General features: G+C 51.3%; 1 pseudogene; it reads left to right on the top strand.

Moving 5' to 3' along the window:
• Nucleotides 1-1,966: 1,966 nt before the first annotated feature.
• Nucleotides 1,967-9,998, top strand: LOC149361714 (uncharacterized; annotated as a pseudogene).
• Nucleotides 9,999-11,317: the final 1,319 nt, after the last annotated feature.

The raw sequence follows: 11,317 nt of genomic DNA, 5'->3' as shown, positions 1-11,317 counted from the left end.
GCTTGTTGCTGTGAAGCAGGGGCCTCGCTCCGCAGCAGGGCTTCCCAGGTTTCTCTACAATTTATGTTTTCGTTAGCCACTGGGGAGCTAGCGCATTCCCAGATTATGTGGTCGATGGTGCCTCTCGCCCCACAGTGCTTGCACTTATCGTTTTCTTTATCTCTATGAACATGATAGGCCCAGACCGGGTTTATGAAGTACCCAGCTTGGAGGCGCTGCCATGCGATTGCCTCCCTATTGTTTAGACTATTATCCGGTGGTGGCACCAGTCTCCTCTGTAACCTATAATTTTCAACAATTGCCGTATAATTGTGCAGACGCCCGTCCATGTTCTGGCAGTGGGGCGGCTCCACAGCTACCCGGAAGTAGAGAGCTCGGGCTAACTCGTGGGCCGCGTCGTTGCCAGGAATTTACGGGTGTGCGGGAGTCCAAATTAGGCTAACTTTTCTGTTTAGCTCTCTACTGGCCAGAATCCTTGCCGCTTCCGGCTTCCCTTTCCAAAATTATAGATGGCCGTTTTGCTACCGCTAATTATAAAATTGGCTTCCGTTCCAACGCAAGTGAGCGCTATCGCAACTTCTTCAGGTGTTTCTGAGGTGCGGCTTCTAATGGTGGCTGCCGATACGGGGGCACCGCGGCCGTCGACCACCGAGGCGACCGCCGGACCTGACTTGCCACTTGCTGCGTCCACGTACGCAACGGACTTGCTGTCCATCGGATCGAAGCATTTGATGAGTGCTTCTCACGTCTTCTCCCTCCTTTCAGTGTTGAATATGGGATGCATGTTACGAGGGGGTGGGGGAATGATTAGATTTTCTCGGCAGTCCTGCGGAATGCTCGATTTGACGCGTAGTCCCCTATCCGTTTGCAGGCCTGCCATTTCAAGGATGGCTCTGCCTCTGGTTGTTCGTCTTAATCTTTCGAGCTGTGAAATTCTGACAGCCTCCGCTATTTCGCCCCAGATATTGTGCACTCCCACAGAGAGCAGCTTCTCTGTGGAGGTGCTAATCGGTAATCCCAGAGCCCTCTTTATGCACCGTCGAATGAGCGAGTCTAGTTTCTTCTTCTCCGCAGCCCTAATGTTTCGTCGACTATGCGGGCAGTAGAGGTCTCTCATGCTCTCCGCAAAAATCACAATTATCCGTCTACAACCCTGGACATGGATTCACAGTTACTTCGTAATTTCCTTTCCTCAAATTTACTTTCTTCCTTACGGCCTCCCTTTCTGCTTATTTTTTCATTCCTACTTTCTCCCTTCCTCTTCAAACGAATGACGGGTTTTTAGCAAAATATGCAAGACAGTTACTGTAATTTCCTTTCTTCAAATACAACTTTCACACTACCACTACCAGACGACAACTACGGCATCTCTTTCTCTCTCTTATTTCACTGCTTACTGCTTACATGCTGTAAAGACAAAAATTGGTAGTGGCTTAGTTCTGCTATGCCAGGATATACCATTCATGAGGTGAGGGCGAGCTGTCCACATCTCGGTGGACACCTGAACCAGAGGGAAGGCGTATAACTGCCCTCTTGGAACAGTGGACACCCCAACTATGCTTTAAGCGAAGTGGCGGTAGTGACAGGTGTGCGCTGCATGCCTTGGCATTGACAACGTTGTGCCAGAACTTAAGCCATAGGCCGTCGGCGTTCGTTGCGTTCATTGGCGTTGGCGTTGACAACGTCTTGCACTCTGATGAGGACTTCCCGCTAGGGGGCCGTGGAGTATCAACTCCACACAAAGACGACGGAATTCGCCAATCGCCAGTATCATCGGCCCAGATTTCACCACCCACTGATCTGTGAAGGTGAGCGCCGCACGCCATAAATTATTGCCCCGGTTACGCCATTTTTCCGGCACCAACTGCCCCCCTTTCTTCCCTCTTTGACCGCTTCGCCAGAGCTAGGCCTCGCTCCGCTGGGAGCTAGTTCTACACCGACGGACATTTCCGCCACCAACGCAAGCATGGAGGTGCAGGCGCAGGGAGAAGTTCTGAACCTCCGCGACCATGACCCAAGGGACTGGACTCACATCCTTAGCGAGGCTGCCCGCTCGAAGGACGTTCGTTCAGAAACCCGAAGCCAGGAGGCCGCAACCTCTGCAACCGGTGCCCCCAAGCCTGCATGCCTTGACGCGTCTGTGCGCCTGAAAGCAACGCGCTCAGCTGCGCAGCCTTCGCGGCAGAAGCCGCCGCTTCCTGCTGCGGTCTACAAGGTCACTTTTAGATCACGAGGCGGGCTGCAGCTGGACCTGCTTCCACCCCGACTAATTCGGGAGGTCAACCTCCAAGTGGTGTCCCAGCTTCACGAACCAGCGCGTACCCAAATCAGGGTACACCCGGTCAACAATACCTGCACCGTAAGCACGCCCCTAAAACGTGACGCGCTCGCTCTGGTTCGAGTAACCACCATCACACACCAAGGCAAGGAATTCGCCATCGCACCTTACATAGCCCCGCCGGACGGAGCAGTACGCGGAGTCATCTCCAATGCGTACTAGAATGAGAGCCCGACAGAGCTCTTGCAACACATGATCACCGGAAAACCCAGACGCCCTCATCGTGGACTCCCGCCGAATGGGTTCCACGCGTTCTATTTTAATCACGTTACGTGCTGGACCTGTCCCTCGCGCCGTTCTTTACGGAGGAGCCCTGCCCAGATGCACACCGTACCGAGGACATATAGACGCCTGCACGAACTGCCGCGTCCCAGGCCACCGGGCGGGTGTGTGTGATCACCCAAGGTCAAATAAATGCTACCGCTGCACGCAGTCCCATCCCAAGTAAGATGTGGACTCATGCACCCCCAGCTGCATTCTCTGCGGAGGCACTCATGTGACCGGGACCGGGAACTGCAATGCACGGGGCCGTAAACTAGCGTCCCCGCGGTACGCTCTCTCTCCCCCGTCTACATCTCGGCTTTTCCCCTGCGATCAACCCAGCACAGTCAATGGACGCGCCTCGACAGCTTCCCGGTCGCCTTCCAGATGCCGACAGAATGGCAGCAAGAACTCCTCGCATCTCACCTGGGCAGACCGCGTTTTCGGCAACGCCACCCGTCATCCCCCACCACCCCCGTCCTCCCAAGCAGATCCGAGGGACCAGGAACTCAAGGCCTTGCGTGACGAGGTAAGCCATCTTTCCTCCCGCCTAAGCACCCCCGCCACCTCCGTGCCCCCTCAACCCGCACCCCCTGTCATCAACTTGACCTCATCATCCACAGACACCTACAGGACCATACAGGAGCCGCTCTAGAAGGCTCTACGATTTTTCCTGCTGCGCATTTTAAGGTCACACCTGTTCTCCACGACGTGGTAGACTACCAGTTTTAACGCGTTCGCGTTAAAGGCCTGTTATGCAGAAAACCGGTGCCGGATCGGAGAAAGCAACCTAGGGACAGGTGGCCCGCATAGGTCACGCGACCTTGCGGCGAGATCAAAACCTGCCCACTGGATAGTGAGTAAACTGCCAACCGTGGCAGGTGGCAGTGAAATTAATGATTGGTCACTGGAGAATAGCGACCTTGGTCGCATAAGGCCTACCACTAGGAGCACCTGCCATCGCAGGGCAGTGGTGCATCGCTTAACCGCTGCACCACTGCGCTAAGAGTGTGACTGGGACGGTGAAGGATCTATGAATCTTTAGAGAATGACCTTCTGCTTATATACTGGAATTAACCAACCTATTACGCTACCACTTCATGTCCTTAAGGTGGGGCTTAAATTTCTCCTCCAATTTTTTTCTCCTACTTGGTCGCACCATAGCGATATCACATGAGGAAGCAGGTCTGGGATAAATACAACCCGCCTGTTCTCTCTGCGACCCTAATCTCAGGAAGCTGAAAGTATTGGTAATGCAATAAACTGGCAGCGTGCTGGCCGCAGATTGGTGTTTGCACAAGAATTCTTCCTTGGATAATAGCAGACGCATAGCAGACCTAATATTTCCAGCACTAATAGGGCGAAACGCGCGCGTTAGGATATTAATGAACATACGTATTCCTGTTTATGTATCATAGGATGCAAATCCTAGCGTCTACAACTACGCCTTAGCACAAATAAGCGTCCATGGCTACACAAGTAACACTTGATGCTGGGCTAGTCGGTGCATTGTTCTTCGTGGAAACGTTAGCGCAAAACACAAGACACTCACCAGAAAGGTGGACAAGACAACGCGCTTCCTGTGGACAGCGCGTTGTCCTGTCCACCTTTCTTGTGAGTGTCTTGTGTTTTGCGCTAACTTTTGTACAAGGAATCCATGGCTACAGTTACTCATTTTGGCTCCGAAGCCAACCAGCTGCAATGACCTCGCTTTGCAATATGCCCTTTTTATGGCATAGTCTTCTTGAGATCACCACCTACAGAATTAAACTCACCACCTGGACTAATACTGACCGTCCCCGTTGCGGTGGACCTGAGAGTCTGTCTGCTGCTTCGCGCACGTTCAAGAGAACGGAGCCCAGATTTCTGTAACGTGAAGAGGCAGATAGTTTTACTGGCATATGAAAAAGAACTGCTAAAACGAAATGCGCAGCATCAGGGGTATGCTATGAGGGGGACTTCTCCCCCGAAAAGTTCCTACATTCTTCCCCGGTGGAGAGAAAAAATGGCACAAGGTGGTTTTCCTGGGGTGTAACTGTTAGATGGGACGATTCAGGGTGGTTCCGCAAAGTAACTTCTTAGCCTCAGTGAAAAAGATGCTTCCGTCATGTCCGCAATATAGATTCCCATATCCAAGCTAGTATGCAAGGCTGTATCGAACGTGCGTCACCAGTCTGCGCGACGCTGTCAAGTTTTTAAGGGGTCCGAGTTGATCGTCTGGTTCGCAGAGAAGTTTAACTGCTTCAAGTATTAACTGACCCAGCTCTACCAGAAAGCTTGTAATTGGTCCTCTCTTAACTGCTAAAGCTTTCTGAGTGTATCTGGGAGTGTGAGACATAAACAACAATTGGAGCGGTCTCACCCGTCACCGAAATAAAATTATGCCAGGATAAGTGGGCGCAGTTGGTCTGCACCTTTGCAAATGTATAGACGAGGGGACGGTTTCGCTACAGCCTCGGTATCCGTCAGAATAGCTTTGTATTCATTTCCGCTGAGCAGCTTTCTTCTCAGTGCCGTTCTCAAGGTGGTCTTGACTGATTTAAGCAGTTGCTCATAGCACCATCCCAACCAGAGCGCATGTTCGTAATTGAACTCCTACTCGATGTTAGAAGCCAGAAATAAATAGGGTTGTCGGAATATGGACCCATTCGTCATAATTCCTCAAGTTTCTTTTTAAGATTTCACGAACGTTGGAAAGTTGTCACTTTAGCTGCTTGCCGTGCTCCCCGTCTGGGCGCAAATCTGCGCGCGGCGTAAAGAAATCTGGTAGCCTTCATGACGTCAACCAAGTTCGAAGTGCGCAGCCATTCCCTATTCAAATGGTTAAGACCGAATATTTCGCAAACATTCATGTATCAGCTTCTTCCCTCATTGCCACCGTCCAGGGAGCCAGCACGCTTCCCGGACCGCAGTGAGAGTGACACAAATGTTTCCGCAGAAAACTTACTTGAGCTTGCCGAGTGATGCGCGTGCTGTAGAACTAGCGCGCGCGCGTCGGCGGTGGCAGCTACACCAAGGCTACACCACCGTTCCTCCGCCAGACTTCTCGTTGCAGTCGAGTTAGTAAGACGCACGGCTTGGAAGAGGACCTGTGACTCCGCGCCAGCGGTTCGGAGAAGCGACAGGGGGTTGACCACAAGGCTTTCGCCAAGCACACTTTAGAATTTCCAAAGTGTCTTCGATATTTTCTTAGGAAAGGAAATGCGCAATATCTGTCTCACATAGCTGCGAAAGCATTAGAGCAGGGGCTTGGAAAGCAGAGGAAAAAAAATTTGTGAATTGGTTTTTGAGGAAAGAAAATGCGCTGTATCTGTGTCACATATCTCGGTGGACACCTGGACCAGAGAGAAGGCACATAACGGCCCTCTTGGAACAGCGGACACCTCAATCATGCTTTAAGCTACATGGCGGTAGTGACAGATGTGCGCTGCATGTTTTGGCATGGACAACGTTGTGCCAGAAACGCTCCCACCTGCCAGGGTGGCAGGGCGGGTGTTGACTTTAATGTAGATATAAAGGCAAGCGGGAATTTTTGCCAGGCATTGGTGCAGCAAGTCGAGCATATACCCATCTATTTCTCCGTCCACAAATCTTCCTTCATGACAATCAAGAACTCTTAGTGGACTCTCTGTTCAAGAAAGAATAGCTGTGAAAAATAAGTTGTCTGTAATAGTACATACATTTCTTCCTCGAATTCTTTGCCTCAGTCTATCGAAAAGTAGGAACAGCTGATGAGCTGCGCTCAAATTTCGCATTAGGAAGTAACCTAATCGTGGGCAATTTTTCTTCTGCTTTCATATCGACTATCTATTAATCTCCAATTAAAACCACAAGTTGGGACAAAAACCAGCCCCGGTGCTCCTTGGTTTCGGTGCTTGTTGCCTTCCGTCATGTCTATCGTTGGTAAGGAAGCGAAACAAACCAGCTTCTGGAACGCGTTTGCCATGGTTTCGGTGCGCCTACTAGTGCGGGGCACTTGTTATCGCATTAAACGCTGCAATGAGAAGCTTAAGTAACCTCCCAATTTTCTCCTTGCGGTCCACTGCTCTCCGTTACACCCATGGCGTGCAAAGCCGCTCTACTTGGGAACGCGTGCCTAAGAGCTAACGGCGCGTATCATGGCGCCCAGGTAGCATGTTTTTGGGGATTGGTTTTATAACAAGGCGGCTATAGACCCCTATTGGAATGGGCGTCGTGAGGTGGACGTCGCCTATGGGGTTGATGTTGAGACGGTCAAGTATGAGCCGCCCGTGTTTAGTGCGGGAGAGGCGGTGGATTTGGGCGGTCTTGTGTGCCTCTATGAGTTCTGTGAGCGTGTTGTAGATGCCGAGTTGGAGGAGGTGCTGTGTGCTGGCGTACTGAGGTAGCCCCAGTGCCTGCTTTGTACGCTGAACGTATAATGCTGTTCACAGCTTCCTCGTCCTTCCGGCGGAGGTGATAGTAGGGGTAGGAGTAGACTATCCTGCTAATGAGGAAAGCATGCCTGAGCCGACAGAGGTCATCCTCCTTCATACCTTGGTGGCCCCTCCTCCGGTTCAAGTTCACAATTCGCACTTGATGAGCGTGCTAGGAATCAAAACGACCCCTCAGAGGTCCTGCAAGACACACTTCGTCTCAGTATCGCCTGAACTCGTTTGTGCATAACGCGAAAACAACGACTCTCAACGCACACACGCGTGAACACTTGTATTGAGACTCGAAAAACTCCGAATCCAGAATAGCCCGCTTATGCACACTCATCAGTGGTCATGCGCACTGAGTATGTATGGGTATGGGCCGCAGTGAAATGTGCAGCGGTTCGAGTGTCACCTGTTCGTGTTTTTTTTTTTCATCCAGGCGACCGAAGTGCACGAAGCGGAAAAAGAAGTGGACGACCTGGTTCTAAAACTCCACGACTGCACCAAGGCAAAGGTAATATCCTTGATCCAATCGAATGAGTTTTCCTAGGATAACTAAGCTGCCACTCAGTTGTTTCCTTATTTACTTTTGCTTGCGTTCCTGCTTAGTCCATATATTGATTAAAAAAGATTTCCCTTGAAAAATATTATCCTGCATGGTCATGCAGCTCAGGGGTGAATGTAAAGCGGGTACTGTGTCCAAAACCTTCTCTAATGCAGAGAGCGGTAATAAAAAAGGACGCAGGTACAACGTTGCAAAACTGACATTAAAACTCGACACCGCTGTGACGTTCAATATAACTGCAGCCGCGCAGCAGTGTTATCCCTAAATTGATCTGTAGCGCCCCGGATGACTTCCTTCCTTCGCGTTTTATAGCTGGAAAGGGAATCAATATTGATATCGCTTGAATGAGAGCATTTATATATATCTCTCTCTCACACACACACACACACACACACACGCGCGCGCGCGCGCGCGCGGACACGCACGCACACACGCACGCACGCACGCACGCACGCACACACACACACACACACACATATATATATTATATATTGTTACGTAGCCGTTGGGGCTCGTAACCGAAAGGCTTTAATGGGGGGGTTGACGTGGACGGCACCGGAGAACAAGCCAAGAGCACCCAGAGGCGGCCGGAACCGATCTTCTTCTTCCACTCGGCGGTGCACGCGACTTGCGAAGAGCAGCCGCCTAGTGGCTGCTTGTGGAAACTTGTGGAAATATTATATATATATATATATATATATATATATATATAAAATCAGGCGCATGTGGCGGAAGACCTGTGCGCCGCCCAGGCATTGTTGAACTCTATGCTCAACGCGGTCCACAATTTCAACCAAGGGCTGTCCCATGGACTCTTCAGAAGTCCCATCTACGGATACGTATTTCGAGGAAACAACTGGGTTACCGCACTTAGCGGACCCAACGAAGGAACGGCCGACGTTGCACGTTGCACCGCAGAACGCCTTTAACAACATAGGCTGAGATATGCCCGTCTTAGGCCGCGGCCAAGGGCAAGCATCAACCTGATCAACCTGAGAATTGGAAGGGGAATGGTTGTGCAGACCGGTACGAACCATGGTCAGGCTGGCCGGAGGCTGCGCTCTCCACATTGGAAGCGCCTACAAATGACATCCATAAGTAAGAACGCTTATCGGGAGCATTTCAAAACGACCCTGCGGTCGCCCGCCGAAGTCGACGCCTTCCGCGAGGCCAACGAGATAGCAGTAACAGGATGAGATGTACCAAAGCGCCTTTTGGATTTTGAGGAAGCCGGCTTCCCCGAAGACCTCATCAAAGGCGTCCAGGCAGTAAACAACAGCTCGCTGAGCAGACTGCAGTCTCAGTGCTGGCCAGTAGCGCTCAGTGGCAGAGATCTTCTCGCCGTTGTTCACGCCGAAGATGAAGGGAGGGCGCTGGGTTACCTGCTTCCCGCCATCGTTCACATTGAAAACCAGGAGCCGTCCCATCGCTGCGAAGTACCCATAGTTCTAGTGCTGTCAATTACCCGTGAGTCGGCCCTCGAGACTGAGCAGGCGTTCCGCGACTATGAGAAGTACACCAGATTTCGAGTAGTGTGTCTCACATCGGGAGTGCCTAAAAATCCATAAATAAAGCTGCTCGAAGAAGGCGCCGAGATCTTTGTCGCGACTCTAGGCCGCCTCGTAGCCTTCGTGGAGGACTCCAGGGTGAACCTCCGCCGTTGGTCCTACCTGGTGTTCGACGGTGCGGACCGCATGGTGGCGATGGGTGTCTAAGGGCAGCTCCACACCATTGCGGGAAACATCCGTCCTGATCGCCAGACGCGCATGTGGATTTCTTCGCGCTCAATGGATATGGACCACCTCGCCGAAGAACTACTGACGAACCACGTCACGGTCTCTATCGGGGCATCTCAAGGGTGCCAGAAACATCGAGTAGAACACGTAATCGTGGTGTGCGAAGAGGACGATAAAGGTGAAGCACTCCTTGGGCTCTGCAAGGACATGTTGTGCGAAGAAGGAGACAAGATCATCGTGTTTGTTGAAAGGAAACAGACAGTGGACGATATGGTGGTAAAGATGCAGATCCAAGGCTGGCCTGCCGTTGGTATCCACAAGAAAAAGCATGAAAAGGAGCGCGACTAGGCATTGGAGGCTTTCCGTCTACTGAGTGCGTCCATCCTGGTGACTAGTAACATTGGGCATATGGTCTAAATGCGGACGGCGTGCGTTTTGTGGTGAACTATGACCGTCCTGCCAGATCAGAGGACTTCTATAGGCGAGGCGAGCACGCCGCTGGCGTTGACGGGTCAGGCAAAGCGTACAATTTCCTAGCGCCCTCCGATAGCTGTTATGCCAAGGAGATGATTTGTATCCTCTGCGAGGCCGAACAGGATGTTCCGCGGGAGGTCTTCAATATATCCAAGAAGAGGGCGCCGTCGAGGAAGTCACGTATGCTGGACAGCTACCAGTGGTTCCTTGTTCTACCTGCTGCCTGAACACTTATTGTATAAGCGTTATTTTTAAATTGAATAAAATTGTATGCTAGTTAGGTGTAGTAAGACGAAAATATTCATGGCCAGTGCTAGCTGGTTATTGACCTGTTATTCACCTGGTTATTCACCAAAATATACCGGCATAAGTCGATTTCTATGGTGACGTTTTGCCTTTTTTAACTAGGGGTTCAAAAATATAACTGGTGCGTTGCTTTGGCGCCACGCGGCCGGTCGTACTCTCATTGCCGTCTGCTTGTGCGATGCTGCGAGTTTTCTGCATGAGCACGTGGTGACAGGCCGCAGCAGGTTACACCCCGTCGCGAATCGGTGACGCGTCCCCAACTGCTGAAGGAAAACGCTTTCGCGTGCTGGTTAGAAGAAGAAATCAAACGATTAAAACAAAACAAAACAAAGCCATGTTTATACTTTGAAGGAAAGGAGCCAATAAAAGAAACAAAAACACCAAGAAAAACGCACACTAGACACGCGTACATCACTACGGATAAAAAATTGCTGGGGCTTAGCTTTGGTTTAAGCCTAGGTAATTGCAAAAGCGATGTCCCCTTGGCTACGCTATGTGTTTCGCTTATGGGTGGTGCACATTGCTAATGTCCATGTGTACCCACGAAATGAAAGGCCATATTTAGACGTTTCAAAACTTTTATTCATTCTCAGATTCTTCTTTCTGTAGCCCATCACTCTCAAGACGTTCTTCTTTCTGTAGCCCAATGAAGACACTCCGGTTATCAGTGAAGTAGTGGCTTTTTGCCTTCACGTCTCATATGGTGCATCCATCGTCAAGGAATTGTCTATACAACACCAAATCTAAACTGTTTCCCCATTGTGTTGTTGTACTCGGTTGTAATGTAGTAAGTTCCAGGAAACGGTCTGCATGAGCAGCCTCAACTCTCGTTCGGCCGCGAAGTCTAGCTGCGGCGCGCTGAAGAGCCGACTTGGTGCCCCATCTCTCGCTCTGGTATGACGTCAGTAGTCACATGACCGACCACCGATCGTGAAGGGTAGGCTGCGGTACCGCGAAGAGGCGACACCTGACGTTGTATTGCTGTCGCAATAAAGGAGAGAGTTCCCCGGATACGAAGCGTCCCAGGTGGAGCGGGAATGCCTCGCAGGCAGCAAGGACGTGGGTTGGCGACTTGCGACGCGTCGCTGGCGTTGCGTCCAGGGAGGCGGTGGTAGAGAGCCAGTAGGTGAGGAACGGAGATGGACACGGGAGACGCTGACGAACTCCTGTCAGCCGACCCCAAGAACTGGGCAGCTGCAAAAGAAAAACCGTATCCAGGTCCCGTCGACGGCGTCCCAAA

This window comes from Amblyomma mixtum, chromosome 2 (assembly GCF_055824585.1).
Source record: "Amblyomma mixtum isolate Tamu chromosome 2, ASM5582458v1, whole genome shotgun sequence".
Taxonomy (NCBI): domain Eukaryota; kingdom Metazoa; phylum Arthropoda; class Arachnida; order Ixodida; family Ixodidae; genus Amblyomma; species Amblyomma mixtum.
The sequence above is the reverse complement of the archived record's forward strand: the minus strand, read 5'-3'. Positions and strand labels throughout refer to the sequence as shown.